Source organism: Erinaceus europaeus, chromosome 18, assembly GCF_950295315.1.
Source record: "Erinaceus europaeus chromosome 18, mEriEur2.1, whole genome shotgun sequence".
Taxonomy (NCBI): domain Eukaryota; kingdom Metazoa; phylum Chordata; class Mammalia; order Eulipotyphla; family Erinaceidae; genus Erinaceus; species Erinaceus europaeus.
Genome location: NC_080179.1, coordinates 11,917,307 through 11,933,934, shown reverse-complemented (window position 1 = coordinate 11,933,934; position 16,628 = coordinate 11,917,307). Strand labels below are relative to the sequence as shown.

The 16,628-nt window shown below is 38.6% G+C and overlaps 1 protein-coding gene across 2 annotated transcripts in view; it reads right to left on the bottom strand.

Moving 5' to 3' along the window:
* The window catches only part of ZNF385B (zinc finger protein 385B), a 368,360-nt gene that overhangs the window by 291,076 nt on the left and 60,656 nt on the right, over positions 1 to 16,628 (bottom strand). Inside the window, exon 1 of one of the 2 annotated variants that reach the window (XM_060177630.1) lies at positions 10,791 to 10,852. The exons of the other annotated variant lie outside the window; for it this stretch is intronic. The gene's annotated coding sequence lies outside the window, so the exon portion shown is untranslated. Of the gene's footprint in view, positions 1 to 10,790; positions 10,853 to 16,628 lie in introns of those variants that run through there. 2 annotated transcript variants of the gene reach the window in all.

Below are 16,628 nucleotides of genomic sequence, written 5' to 3'. Positions count from 1 at the left end.
AGCAAGGACAGTCTGGTGAGCAACCTTTGGGAATGACAGAGCTGAGAAACACTTTTAAAATAAAACATGCTAAGATCATACTGATATTGTGATTCAAATTCAAAGTTTTTTCTGATTCCATTCTTTTTTTACTAATCTCACCTTTATCATTCTTCCCCAACATCCCACATACCAGTTTTCAAGAACTTCAACATAATAAACATGTTTAATTTTATAATCTAAGAATTACAATTAAGACTACTACTCCCTCCCCCAATATCATGAATATTGTAAGTCATTTAAATTCTCTTGTTTTTAGGGCATAAGATCTTGTGTGTGTGTAGTCAAATTGTTAATTACTTTAAGAAGTTATTTTCAGTGTGGCCAAGCCAGCACTTCATTACACAGTTCCGTTGTGTCACTTTCATTTTGGCTTGTACACATTGCTTTTTACACTTACTTTTGTGTTATAATCGCATAAAATGTTTACATTGGTCCACAGTCATACCTTCAAAAGCATTCAGGAGATTCGAACCTAATCAACCTGGATTCACCACCCCTTAATTGAATCACATTTTGTATTTAATACTTTATACATTTATTTAACCTTATGAAAAATACCTCCTTCTTAGAAAGTGATGATAGCTGTACCAAAGTAAAAGACTCTGGGAAGGGTGGGGGTGGGGGGTGCAGGTCCTGGTGCAAGATGGTGGAAGAGGACCAAGGCCGGGAGTGAGAGTGTTTTGCAGAAAACTGAGAGATTTTACAGATGTACCAACAACTGTATTCACTGTCAACCATTAGTGCCCCCAATTTAAAAAATGATAATAAGAGCACACTGTAATGCATTTATCCATCTTATTTCCCTTAATAGTACCTGTATCAGATAAATTTCCTCAGTTATTATACTGAAACTATTTTTTTTTTTTAGTTTCTATTTCCTCCAAAGTTTTCTCTCTGAAGAAGAAATACTCTCTATAATCCAAAACAAAATCCTCTCTCCCCCCCCCCTTTTTTTGGTCAAATCATCGTTTATGTGTGATAATAGTGGCATGTATATGAATTGTAAGACTGCAAGGTAATGTTCCACACTGTACTCACCGTCAGAGTTCTGTGTCCCCACCCATATAATCACCGTGATTTTCACCAAGTCTTAGAGAGTTTACTGAGTTCTGGTTTTTTTCCTGAAAGTTCATGTGCTTAAACAATTTCTTTTTTACATATATATTTTTTATTTATTCCCTTTTGTTGCCCTTGTTGTTTGATTGTTGAAGTTATTATTGTTGTTGCTATTGATGTCGTTGTTGTTGGACAGAGAGAAATGGAGAGAGGAGGGGAAGACAGAGAGAGGGAGAGAAAGACACCTGCAGACCTGCTTCACCGCTTATGAAGCGATTCCTTGCAGGTGGGGAGCCGGGGAATTGAACTGGGATCCTTACACCGGTCCTTGGGGTTTGCACCACTTGCGCTTAACCCGCTGCACTACTGCCCGACTCCCTACAATTTCTTATACTGCCTAAAAGAATGTGAAGATGATTAGGCATGGAGCCTGGTGGTGGCGCACCAGGTTTAGGGCACATGTCACAATGCACAAGGACCCGGGTTTCAAGCCCCCAGCCCCCACCTACAGGGGGAAAGCTGTGTGAGTGGGGAAAAACAGTATTGTGGGTGTCTCTCTGTCTTTCTCCCTCTCTCTCACCCCCTTCCTTTTCAATTTCTTGCTGTCTCTACCCAATACATAAATAAATAATGAGAATTTTTTTAAAAATTTAAAGGTGATTAGGCATTACCATCACATATGAGATTCAGCAATACATCTCATGAAAAAGCAATGACTCACATTTAAAGATCTAGTAATGACTAGTTTAATAAGCAAACCTTATACTCTTACTTAAGATATCAGTGTTAAAATGTAGCAATTATAATAAATATATATTTTCTCAAAATTTCTTAGACTCATCGCTATAGTCCTTTACAAAACAAGTAACATTTTTCTCCCACTCACAGGCATTTGTAAGAACAAATCAATGAAAATCTTGAGACATTTGTAAAGAGCTCTAAAATGCATGAAAGCCATTTTTGTTTGTTTTCTCCAGTCACATATTTGTAAGAAATTTATAATGGAAAATTTACAACAAGAAAAATGTAGAATAAAAAGAACTGAATAGAGCTTTTAGCTAAGCTGCTGACTGGAGGACTTTTAGGGAAGTCGTTTCTTACCCCCTCAGAACTTCATTTTCTCATGAGATAAGAGGGGCAAACATGACCAAGGCCAGAATGATGTGAGAAAGAAAGAATTATTTGCATGCAACATATAAACCCCAGAGCTCTTTGCAAATGTAAAGCATAATAAACAGGGAATTAGATGGCTGATTTACTAAAATCCCATCTTAAAGCTTTAATTTGTTTGTTTCAAACAATGAGAGCATCTGACTGTGAGTGAGTTTTACAATCATGCAAGTTGCAGTCTGGAACTAGTTGTCTGAACGGAACTCTGTTATAAATATCTGTCTTTGGATTTGACATTCAATTCTGAAATGAACTGAAGATGCTTCAGAATTTTAATCTGACATCCAAGAACTAAAAACTCTGAAAGTGGATAAAACGTTTTGAAGGGGAAAAAAAGCAACCTGTTAATTTCAGTTGACTTTTAATTTCAAGTCTGACTATTCAATATAGAACATCCATTTTCTGACAGAAATTCATTTCTGAAAAATTCACTTCCAAAGTTTTTATATAATTTGAGTTGGAGAGAATAAAAACTATATATCATATTAAGGGAAATGCTAAAATTAATAATTTTCCTCTAAGACTTGTTAAACTGGCCTACACTTCTTAGAGAAAGAACATTATAGGGTTGGGGAAACATAATGGTTATGCAAAAGACTTTCATGCCTGAGGTTCTGAGGTCCAGGTTCAGTAACCACAGCCACCATAAGCTAGAACTGGGCAGTGCTCTTGGTTGGTCAGTTGGTCGGTCTGTCTATTTCAATCAATCAGTCAATCCATATTTTCTATAAAGAATGGTGTACCACACAACATTTTCAGTGTGATTTAGTAAATAATAAGTAGTATTACACTGCATTAAGAATCAACTAAGGGAGTCGGGCTGTAGCGCAGCGGGTTAAGCGCAGGTGGCGCAAAGCACAAGGACCTGCATAAGGATCCCAGTTCGAACCCCGGCTCCCCACCTGCAGGGGAGTCGCTTCACAGGCAGTGAAGCAGGTCTGCAGGTGTCTATCTTTCTCTCCTCCTCTCTGTCTTCCCCTGCTCTCTCCATTTCTCTCTGTCCTATCCAACAACGACAACAACAATAATAATAACTACAACAATAAAACAACAAGGGCAACAAAAGGGAATAAATAAATAAAATAAATATTAAAAAAAAAAAAGAATCAACTAAGTGCAGGAGCCGGGCTGTAGCGCAATGGGTTAAGTGCACATGGCACGAAGCAAGGACCGGCAAAAGGATCCTAGTTGGAGCCCCTGGCTCCCCACCTGCAGGGAAGTTGCTTCACAAGCAGTGAAGCTGGTCGTTAGCTATCTATCTTTCTCTCTCCCTCCCTTTCTCCTCATCCTCTCTTGATTTCTCACTGTCTTATCCAACAGCGACAGCAGTGGCAACAACAATAATAACAAAGTGAAAGAAAAGTGAATCTGGAAAACACCAAAGGAAGTCAGACTCTAGTTCACTGAGAAAGAAGAGGGAAAATGAAGGAGACTTGGAAGTAGTGATAGACGTTAAGTGTAACTTAGGAAGTGAAAGCAGAACCGTAGGGAAAAATGGGACAAAAATATAGAGGGAGCCACAGATGTAGACAGATAGATAACAGATATTAAATCAACCCATATCTGTGATCTGAAAGAACTATTCCAGTTTCTGCTAACGGAGGGTGGGGACACAGAACTCTGGTGGTGGGAGCGGTGTGGAATTAGAACCTTAGTAGCTTATAATTTTGTAAATCACTAATAAAAATACTTTGTAAGAAGTCACCTTAGAGTTGTTACATTCCAACTAGGACCCAGACAAAAATTTCACATTCCGTGCGGTTGTAACATCTCCTAAAAGCCTATTTTAATTCAGAAATGTGATTCCTCTGTTACCTTACCCACTCATGCTACTAATACCACTGACATGAATATCTCTTTTTGGAGAAAACTTTCCTTTCTCTTAAATACACATTTTTAAAATATTTATTGAGAGTGAAATAGAGGTGGGGGAGAGAGATACAGACAAACAGACCAGAGTACTGCTCCAGTATATGCAATGCCAAGGACCAAATTGAGGCTCTCATATATGCAAATGCTGCATTCTATCCACTGAGACACACACCTCAGTCACAAAATAAGCATTTAAGTGATGGTTTCCTGTTGGTGCTTTGCATTTATTATCTAATTTAATCTCACATTTTCATCAGGAGATATTGTGGCAGACATAGTTGTCTACCAAAGCTTGAGCTTTCTCCTCCATAGTACGGAATTGTTGCTGGGAAGTAGATCCCAACAGAAATCTTACCAAGGAATAAGTCTGGTCCATCAGACTGGTGTAAAGCGTTTACCACTACTGTAGGCATATTTTCTGATAGACTCAACATTCTCTGTATTGAGAAACATTATCATGCTGTATTACATTTCAACTGCAGCACTTAATTGCGTTTTGTTGTAAAGGTAATTGTCTTCAACCTCCTGAGTGGTTAGTCTCAACAGAACAGAAACTACACTTTAACTTTAAATCTCTGGAGTTTAGCAAAATGCTTAGCATAGCAACTTTTGGGATGAGAATGAATTTGACTACAAACCACTTTCAAAATGTCTAAAAGGCAGATGTATCATTTATTTGAGAGGAAGCCCACTCATGCAATCAAATCACAATGCCACAGAGGAACAAGACATAGAAATTGGAGGCACACAGAGTTATAAAATATATGAAGGAAACAGAGGTAATGTGTAGTGAGGGGGGATTTCAAGAGGGAAAAAAATGTGCTTTCAAGTAAGAAACTTTCCTGAAATAATAAAACATAAAGCAGTCCAAGTTCTTGTTAACAAGAGATCAAGGACCCATCACTTTGTCATTCCTGAGAACATCTCTGGATGATTAACAGTTAAGTCATTTTTCTCTGCTATCAGGGTTGAGGAAGCACAGTTTAAATCAACATCTAAAAACCTTTATTGTTTAGAAAATCAAACCCAAATCCTTCGCACTTCAGCTTAAGCACATTTCTGCTTATTCCATTATGAGAGGTGAGCAGCTGGCTGCCATGCAAAACAGATCTCTTTATATACTTTGAGACCCTCCAAATGTGCACTGCTTATTCCAATCTTTAAAATATGCAGCTCTCTTCACACCCTTCCTTATGCATCCTGTTGGGATGTAATTTATGTAATTCATCATTTTAAATCACCCCCTTTTTGCTACATTCCTTACCTCTCCCCAAATCCCGTCTGTTAATGTCTCTAGTTCAACACACGACATTAATACCTTGCCTGAGCAGATTGGTATCCTGCTTTTTACATGTTAACAGGAGGTCTTATTTTAGATAATAATTTACCTTAGTTCACAGGTTATTCCTTTTGAAGTGTCCAATGATAAAATTAAAACAGTCCCAATCAGAATCCCCAAACCAACCTTAAAACAGCCTCCATATGTCTTGAGAAATTTTGTCTTCCCAGAGATGTGTTGATGAATTTTTAGCTCCAATTAAACCTTACAGACTCTTTCTTGAAGTATATCTACAAGTGTTTTTACAATGTGTTCTGCTATCATGTCACTGCTGATATTTTAGAAAGATAGAGCTATTTTGAAGCTGAATTATATCTATTCACACAACCCTGCTCACATCTTAAAAATCAGGGGAATCCTGGGAAGTAAAGTAACTAGGTCTAGAGAAATGGCACAGCAATGCCGTTCTTCATATGATGCTGCTTTTTTAGAAGCCTGTTTTTACTCTGATCTTGTTTGTTGTTAACCAAAAAAAAAAATGTGACAGGTAAATCAACTTGCAGAACAGAGCAAAAACAAAATCGCATTTTTCTACCTTAGAAACAACAGTAAACAACACCACCACCATAGTCAATCAATCTTCGTTTGACATTATGTAATGTTACTGCTATAATGTGCATGTATTAATCAATTCATGAAGTGTTTCCATGCTCTTCTGAGTCAGACATTTTTATAATCCTCATGTTACAGATGGAGAAGCTGAGGCCAAGGGAGTTTAATAACTTGCCCTAAAATCATACAGGATTTGTCTGAGATTTCTATTGAGGGTGCCTAACTCCAGAGTCTTTGCTGTTACTTGTGACCTGTATTTTTGTGTTTCAGAAAAGTCACCTTTGTGACAAAGGGTACTTCTCTTCTAAGGTAATATGAATTTAGTAAATAGGAACTTTATGAAAATAAATACTTCATCTTAACAAAAAAAAAAGTAATCAACATGGATCAGTAGGTTTCAAGATGGCTATTTTCATGCATGGGAAGTGATAAGTGGGTGACAAAATTTTTTGTAAGTGTACATATGTGTCTTATACTTAAAGAAAACTCATTCTAAGTCTAAATTTTTTCTCTTAATATAAATGCCAACTGTTAGAATAAATTAATTAAGAGAGCTCACATAATGCTTATACAAATGCTTTGATACAACAGCTCAGAGGTAGAAACGTAAATAATATTAAATGATACTTGCAAACACTACATGATATTTTGCACTTTATCATCACCGGGTCATGAACAGTATACATATTCAAAATACCAACAGAGAGAACAAACAACTGATTAGCAAAAAGTCTTCTTAGTCTTTACTGAGTACAAAAATCTAAGCCTAGATCCTGATATTCAGAGAGGAAGCAACCAAGGAGTTGACTAGTGGATTAGAGCACTAGACTTAAACAGTCCCAAGTCTGATCTTTGTCACTGCGTGTGTCAGACTGATGCCTTAGAGTACAATCTCTCTCTCCCTCTCCCTCTCTCTCTCTCTCTCTCTGTCTCTCTCTCTCTCATAAATAAATACCTGACCCTTTAAAAAGCAACAACAACAACAACCAACGGATTTAAAGAAAGAAGAGAGGGGGCCAGGCCGCGACACACCCAGTTAAGTGAGCACAGTACTATGCGAGGACAAGCTCAAAGATCCGAATTCAAGCCCCCGGCTCCCTCCACCTACGGGGGGGGGGGGGGGATGCTTTACAAGAGGTAAAGCAGGTCTACAGGTGTCTTTCTCCTCTCCCTCCCCCCCTCTCTCAATTTCTTTCTGTCTCTATCCAATAAAATGGGGAAAAAAATAGCCAACAGGAGCAGTGGATTCATAGTGCTAGTACCGAGCCCCAGCAATAACCTTGCAGGGGGGGGGAATCTCTTGTATAACTCGGATTACTGGCGACCATGGGATACTTGTTCATATTTGAGGGACTCCTAGACCTAATAGCACCTAAGAAATGCAAATAAAGACAACACTGAAATACCACCTCACCCCTGTGAGAATGTCATACATCAAAAATGACAGCAGCAACAAATACTGGAGAGGTTATGGGGACAAAGGATCCCTCCTGAACTGCTGGTGGGAATGTAAATTGGTCCAGCCTCTGTGGAGAGCAGTCTAGAGAGAACCCTCACAAAGCTAGAAATAGACCTCCCATATGACCCAGTAATTCCTCTCCTAGGGATGTATCCTGAAGACTCCATTAACACCTAACCAAAAAGATATGTTCATAGCAGCACAATTCATAATGGCTTCCTCAGAGCCTGTCCCACTAGTGAAAGAGAGAGACAGGCTGGGAGTATGGATCAACCTGGCAATGTCCGTGTCCAGCGGGGAAGCAATTACAGAAGCCAGACCTTCCACCTTCTGCACCCCATAATAACCATGGGTTCAAACTCCCAGGGCTAAAGAATATGAAAGCTATCAAGAGAGGGGATTGGATATAGAGCTCTGGGGGTGGGCATTGTGTAGAAATGTACCCCTCTGATCCTATAGTCTTGTCAATATTTCCATTTTATAAATATAAATTTAAAAAATAAAAGAAAGACAATAGACAGTAAAAAATAGAATGTTGTATTACATATAAACAACGGACTGCTACTCATCTGTTTCAAATAATGATCATCTTTTCTCATCTTAGATGAACTTGAAGGAATCAAGTGAAGTAAGGCAAGTCAAAGAAAGAGAAAGAGAAATACCAAATGATCTCACTCATAAGTAGGACATAAGAAATAAGGGCAATACAGAAAAATACAAAGTGAAACTCAGACTGGGTTTGGTGTTGCACCAAAGCTAAGGACTCTGGGGAAAGGAGAAGAAAAGGGTTGGGAGAAAGGCTTTGGAGTCCGATGTATGGGAAAGGATCTAAGCTGGAGGTGAGAGTGTTTTGCAGACATCTGTCATAAGGGAATGAGAAATTGTACCCATGTGTCAACAACTACTATAATCCACTAACCCCTCCCCAATAAAGTAGGAAGAGAGAGAGAATCTGAAATTTAAAAAAAATCAATAAAGCAAATATTTTGAGATTTAATAAAACTCGTGGCAGTTGCATAGTGGTAAACTCGTTTGTATACTTGTCTCCACATTTAAAGCAGCTCATAATAAAATACAAAAACAAATGAAATGTGGCATAACAGAGAACGTTCCAAAAATAAATGACAAAGAGGAAATTTACATATTATTTCATTAAAGTCCTTTTTTGAGAAACACATGACTTCACAGGAGCATCTGTTGCTTAGTCCAGGTCCATAACTTTGATGGATCCTGCCCCCATTTAGAGACTTAAAATAAATTGTTTCAAATACAGCAATAACATATTCTTCTTCTAGCGTTTGCCCTTCTTCCGTAGCCAGTCAACAGCGTCAGGTTGAGCCTGATGTAAAGTTTCAAGACCTCCTTTGAATCTGGAGAGGTGGCAGTCGTTGACTATAGTTTTGTTTAAAATGACAGACAGAAATCTCCCAACAAAGTATGATTAACAAGAACATAAAATGAGTGACAAAATGTTGGTTAAAAAAAAAAACAGCAACATGCTTACCCTTACCTGACAAAACATGTCTAAGGATCAAAAACAACATGTGAAATATAAAAATTAAATCTTTTCTCATCACTTCTTTATAGTGTATTGGGAAAATGGCTCTTTGATTCAGAGGAGAACTCATTTAATATTTAAAATAAATGATTTTGAGTCCTGTTCACAATGCCGCTAGAATACCAAAAGGCAAAAACTGAGGGAAAAAAGTTTTAATTTGTTCATAAAACAATCACAGGCTGGAAAATCATAGAGATCAGTAAAGCGATTCAATGGAGAGTGCCTGCTTTGTATATATGATGCCATGAGTTTGAATCCTGACAGCACATGGGAACACCAGGGTGACAGGGTGACAGACAGCTAGGGAATGCCCATGGGTGGTGGAGTACTGCTGTGTTTCTCTCTTCTTTCTGTCTCTCCATCCTTCCACTCTCTCTTTCTATAAGTTAAAAAAAAATGAGTTTGTTCTGCACAACATTAAAAAAAAAAAAGACAAAGTGAGTAGAACTTCATATATGGTAGAGCAGTTCTTTGTTCTCTCTCGCTCTCTCTGTTGCTCTCTCTCCTTCACTCTCTCTCCCTCTCAGTCTCACATAATTTATCTAAAGGCACAGGGATGTGTCTTAGCAGTAAAGCACATGCACGAGACCTTAAATTCAATCCCTGACACTACATTTTAAAAAGTACTCAAAAGAATCCAAGGATAGAGTTGCTCTTACACTTCCCAGTAAGTTATAAATAGGCAGAATTGGATTTGGCAATGTCTAACCAGTCATAAAAAAGTGTTTCTCCTTTGATGCAGCAATTTCCTTCCGTCTCCGGGTTAAAAAGTAATCAGAAAAGTAGTAAGAGATTTATGTACAAAGACAATCACCCCAGTTTTATCTGTATCAAAAATAGATGCTAGGTTAAAAAAAAACTCAATAAAATAACAACTATACAAATCATAACACAACCACAGTATCGAATACTTTAAACACCCTAGCTACTTAAAATAGGTCTTTCCATGTATTCTGTCCAAAGTCTTCTGATAAAATGCTAAGGATGGGAGATTTAAGAAGGTTATATATAGTTGCATCCTGATTGGTAAAAATACATGTAGGAAAAAAATGAAAAGTAAACCCATGTAACGATGATCTCTGAGGAGTGAAGTTATGGGTGATTATTTTCTTCAATTTTCATTTCTTTATTTCCAATATATTTTTAAATATTTATTTATTTATCCCCTTTTGTTGCCCTTGTTGTTTTATTGTTGTAGTTATTATTGTCCTTGTTATTAATGCCTTTGTTGTTGGATAGGACAGAGAGAGATGGAGAGAGGAGGGGAAGACAGAGAGGGGGAGAGAAAGACAGACACCTGCAGACCTGCTTCACCGCGGGTGAAGTGACTCCCCTGAAGGTGGGGAGTCGGGGGTTCGAACTAGGATCCTTACACCGGCCCTTGTGCTTTGCGCCACATGCACTTAACCCGCTGAGCTACTGCCTGACTCCCTATTTCCAGTATATTTAACATAATGTCTCTACTGTTTTCTCTAGTTATATAAGAAAATAAAAGTATGGCCTGTGTTTTAAGTTGAGCAAATTATAAAGAGACATATAAACTGTAAGAAAAAATAAAGAGGGAGGGATTAAGGCTTAAAAGAAGGAAGTGGATGTTAGAAGGATCCTGAAGGAACAGGTCACCAAGAGAACCAAGATGTGGCCAGGAGAGAGATCTTTCCGATTCTATGTAAGTACAGAAGCTACTTTATAGGTTCAAATACAGATGCAGTTAGAGGGAACAGAACATTAGAAATACTCACATTTGGGAGTCAGGCGGTAGCACAGAGGGTTAAGCACACATGGTGCAAAGAGCAAGGACTGGCATAAGAATCCTGGTTCGAGACCCCAGCTTCCCATCTGCAGGGGAGTTGCTTCACAAGCGGTGAAGCAGGTCCGCAGGTATCTGTCTTTGTCTCCCCTTCTCTGTCTTCCTCTCCTCTCTCCATTCCTCTCTGTCCTATCCAACAACAACGACATCAACAACTACAACAATAATAACTACAACAGCAACAAAAGGGAATAAATAAATATTTTTTTAAAAAAAGAAAGATTCACATTTACAACTGAAATCAAGGGGCCCTGTGGTGGTGCACTTGGCTTGGTCACATACATTACAACTTAAATCAAGTTCATGGGCTGAGACTGAAATGGACAGAGGACAGTTAAGGAATCTGAGAGAAGATTGGGAGAGGGAGCTAGTTGAAAATAATGAAAAGACTGTCTTGGTGCTTCTATATTCTTAAACACATACTGAAATAATTAAATAACTGCACTTTGGGGATCAAATGCTGTTGCAATTTTGTTTCCCACAGAACAATTCTATCAATATATCTATACCATATGTTGACTGATTAACTGATTCAGACACTGATTCACTTGTCACAACTCAAGCACTTATTATTTTCTTTATTGGGGGGATTCATGACTTACAGTAGACAGTAAACTACAGTACTTTGTACATGTGTAACATTTCTCAATTTTCCACATAACAACTCAACCCCTTCTAGGTCCTCCTCTGCCATCATGCTCCAGGAGCTGAACCAAACCCCCCACCACCACCACCACCGCAACCTCCCACACCTCACAGTCTTTGACCAAACCCAATCCAAGTTCTGCTTTGTGTATTCCCTTCTTTTCTTCTTCTTCATCTTCTGTCTATAACAACTGAAGCACTTTACCAGCTTACTAGTATTCTTCACACAACCAAACGACTATGGAAACTCAGATCAACTCACAGTCCTTATGTTATTCCGACACTATTAATACATGACACATTCAATAATTCCTCATTCTTAGAAATTAGGACCCACTTACTTCTAAGACATATCTTGTTTTGCTACTTCTACTATTTAAGTGTTCATGGACTTCTCTGCTGAAGCCCCTTCCTTTGTCAGATAATATTAAAATGTTCTGACACACTTCTGGGGGTATGGCCAAAAAGTAACAAGGAAAGTAAACTCACATCCAAAACAAAAAACAAATGAAAAAAAATGTTTTAAAGAAAAACCTGGAATGTCATAGCACAGCCTACAAAGTTAGAAGATCAGATGAGCACGAAGTGGCAAGGGAGACAACCATCCGGGCAGAAGTGAGTGGAATCCCAAGGGACAACAACAGCTGTAGAAAGACAGCTGGATCCCTGGACATGCTGCAGTGGGCAAGCAGCAGTGGGGAAAACCCAAGACTGCGGAAAAGGTGGCCAGAGACCAGAATAGCCTAAAAAGACAGCTTGGTCCCAAGCCACTAGCTGAAATGCCCACACCATGGGAAAAATAGTGAGAAATAATAGGCCCTCTTTTTTATTTTAATTTATTTATAAAAAGGAAACATCTTAACTGGAACTGAATAATAGGGAAAACTAAGCCACTCCCTACCACACACACACACACACACACACACACCACTACAACATCCACAAATAATACAACTACAGCAACACCTGTTGGCTGAGCAGAAACAGCACACAAATGAACCATGGGAATATATCATAACATGAAAAACATGTCTGAGATTGGATTCAAAGGTGGCAATGAGAACAATTCAAGACATCAACAATAACATACAAATGTAAATTAAGGAGACCAGGGTGCTCTAAACCAAAGAGCTAAGAACTTCACGAAGAGAACTCCAAAAGGAAATCTTAGAAATAAAGGGAAGTCAGCAGCACCAAGGCGTATTCACGGGGCCTTGTATCCACAGAGTCAACCAACTTGAGGACAGAAGAACAGGGCTGGAGGATGATACCACCGTACTTTTGGAGTGCAGCACAGTCAAAAGAAGAAAGGTTTACAAAAAAAAAAAAAAAAAAAAAAACACTCGGGAGTCGGGCGGTGGCGCAGTGGGTTAAGCGCACGTGGCGCAAAGCGCAGACACCGGCGTAAGGATCCCGGTTCGAGCCCCCGGCTCCCACCTGCACGGGTGGTGAAGCAGGTCTGCAGGTGTCTATCTTTCTCTCCCCTCTCTCTCTGTCTTCCCCTCCTCTCTCCATTTCTCTGTCCTATCCAACAACAAAGCAACGTCAACAATGGCAATAATAACCGCAACGAGGCTACAACAACAAGGGCAAGAAAAGGGGGAAAAATGGCCTCCAGGAGCGGTGGATTCATGGTGCAGGCACCGAGCCCAGCAATAACCCTGGAGGAAAAAAAAAATCTCTATGTGATACAGCAGGCTTCATTACAAGTAAAAAAGAAAAGAAAAAACAATTAAAAGTCATTGGTATACCTGAGGAGGAAGAAAGAGAAGAGAGAGAACATATTCCAAGACATTACTGCAGAAAACTTTCCTCACCAAGGCAATGATCAAAAGAGAGAGGATGCTGTAAACAGAAGCCAAAACTACTCAACTCCAACCTCCGACACCAAGAAAGGTAAGTCACACTGCCCAGAAGCAAGGACAAGGAAGAAATATTACAGGCTGCCAGGGAAAGGAAGAAGCTGAAATACAGACACAGAATCATTAGACTCTCCATTAATCCAGAAGTAATCTCTTTCAGGCTCTAAACTAAAATCACTTGTGTACACTGACAATGAACATATTTTATATTACATACACACATACTGTAGTCTTAATCTCTTACCTCGATGTCAAACTCAGAAATGCTTACTTACTTAAATGTCTATCAAATTGTCCAAAATCAACTCTAAACAACCCTTCATCCCCAACTTCTCCATTTTGAAGCCCATTTATTGCATGGTTGAGTCAAAGATTTAGAAGTCATCATTAATAGATCTCATTTCTTCTTGTCCTCTTCTAATTCATCTGTAAATCCTATTCACTCTATTTTCAACACACATCAGGATTTCATCATCTCTCATGAGTTTCATTCTAATCTAAACAACAGCTGTCTCTCACTTAGAAAGCCTTGATTCTCACCCCAAGAAGCCTTCTCCCTCATTTGTTATCCTCCCTATTGTATTTAGAGTCATCACCTAAAATCACAAACCAAGGGGCAGGGCAGTGGTATTATGCCCAGTTGAGCACACACAATACTAGGTATTGGGCTCAAGCTTCTGATCCTCACCTACAGGGGAGAATCTTCACAAGTGCTGAAGCAGTACTGTAAGTGTCCTCTTTGTCTCCCCTTCCCTCTTGATTTCTCTCTGCCTCTATCCAGTAAATAAATAAATGCTAATAAAAAATAATCAGAATAGGAAATTAAACTCATAAGTCAATGGGCTAGGAATTGGTATACCTGGTAGACACACATATTCCCATGTACAAGGACCGAGGTCTAAGTTTCTGGTCCCCACATGCAAGGGAGAAGCTTCAGGAGCAGTGGAAGAGTGCTGCAGGTGACTTTCCCTTGGGATTCCAGTCACTTCTGCCCGGATGGTTGTCTCCCTTGCCACTTCATGCTCATCTGATCTTCTAACTTTGTAGGCTGTGCTATGACATTCCAGGTTTTTCTTTAAAACATTTTTTTTTTCATTTGTTTTTTGTTTTGGATGTGAGTTTACTTTCCTTGTTACTCTTTGGCCATACCCCCAGAAGTGTGTCAGAACATTTTAATATTATCTGACAAAGGAAGGAAGTAAAGGAGGAACGGAAGAAGGGAGAGAGGAAGGGGAAAAAGGAAGGAGGGAGGGAGGGAGGAAGGGAAAGAGGAAGGGAGGGAGGGAGGGAAAAACAGAAGGAAGGAAGGAAGGAAGGAAGGAAGGAAGGGAGGGAGGGAGGGAGGGAGGGTCTGGAAGGAAGGAAGGAAGGAAGGAAGGAAGGAAGGAAGGAAGGAAGGAAGGAAGGAAGGAAATCACCAGTAGTGAAGTCACTGTGTAGGGCCATGCCTTGGCAATAACACTGGTGGCAAAAAAGAAAGGAAGTAAAGAAGGAAGTAAGAGAGGGGAGGAAAGGAAGAAGGAAGGGGCTTCAACAGAGAAGTCCATGAACACTTAAAAATAGTAGAAGTAGCAAAACAAGATATGTCTTAGAAGTAAGTGGGTCCTAATTTCTAAGAATGAGGAATTATTGAATGTGTCATGTATTAATAGTGTCGGAATAACATAAGGACTGTGAGTTGATCTGAGTTTCCATAGTCGTTTGGTTGTGTGAAGGAAGGAAAAAAATCTTGACATACCATACCACATTTCTGCTTCAAACTTTCTAACAGTACCCATTTCAGTCACAGTAAAAGCCAGAAATCCTTATGAAAGCTTTATAAAGTCCACATGGTGTGGCTCCGTGAAATGGCTATCCTTGAGTCTTCCAAGTTTCTCCCTTCACCTAGTTGGCCAAATATAATCCTACTTTCCATCTGAGGTCATTTGCACTTGTTCCTTGTATTTGGAGCCCTCTTCCCCAGATCTTCTCAGGTATCCTCCACATTGAAGTCTAGATGGAAAAGTCTCCTCAAATAGGTTTGCATGGTTTTCCTGAATAAGAAAATATAGCAACTCACTTTTAACTTGTTTTCTTTTTTAATGTGTTTCCCACAGCACACATCCTCATTATATGTCTGTCTCCTTTGTTCTGTGGATAGATTTTAGAAAGGATTATTTTTATCTTTTACTCACACTGATAGTTTTAGGGTATGTTTAATTAGTATCTAATGAGTGTTCATTATAAATATAAATATCTATTAAATAAATCTATAAATATAAATATCTATTAAATAAATGAGTAAATTAAATATTTTCAGTACTATGTGCTATGTAATAGGAAACTGAGTACCTCTGAAAAATTATATGCAACTCAAAATTCTTAGTTGTAAATTACAGAAATCGATATGGACTATATATTTTAAAAGTAGTTACTGAGCCATGGAGTATAGTACAGTAGTATAGCACACAGAACTTCAAATTCAACTCCTGGTACCACCAAGAGCCAGAGTAGCAGCACTCTGGTAAAAATAAAATAAAGTAAAATAAAAGTTACTGAAACAGCCAATAGGAGTTCCCCCAGTCAGAGTGGAGAAATAAGGCGACTGAAAAAAAAGAGAGTCTTCCTTTTGCTTAATTTTTCATGTGGAAGAGAAATGACAGATTCAAAGACTACGTTAAGTAAAGTTTTCCTCAAGCAGAAGCTCATTTTACAAATGTTTCTTATCTAACCGGTAAGACAAGGAAGCAATCAAACAAGATACATCTCTAGTAAAAACTATTTTTTTTAATATTCAAATTTAGAGATACTGGACAGGAAAAAAAATCTCAACAGTAAAGCACAGAACTTGCATGTGTGAAGCCCCATTCAATCTGGTACTGTTCATGTTAGAGTAGCTTACTCACTCTCTCCTGCCTGCCCCCCCCCACCACATAAAAATAAATAAGCAAAGAAATATTTTTAAAAGACATTTAGAAATATAAATGTTACTCCTTCAAATAAAATGTACCCTAATTGCCATTCTTTTGTTTCATTTCAGTTTTTACAAGATATTACACCAACAGAACAGATGAAAATTATAGAATATTTTTTCCTGCTCCTTTTTCATGAGCAACAAAATTCCAAAGGATGATTTCCAGATTCTTTTGAAGAAACATGAACAGATGACGTGTCCCAGATGGTGCAGTCCAATCTTTTATGCACAAAAATCAAGTTTTCACTGTGAAGAACAGTGGACATTTCCAACACTATTGAAAGCAATAGAATGACACATGTCTGTCCTT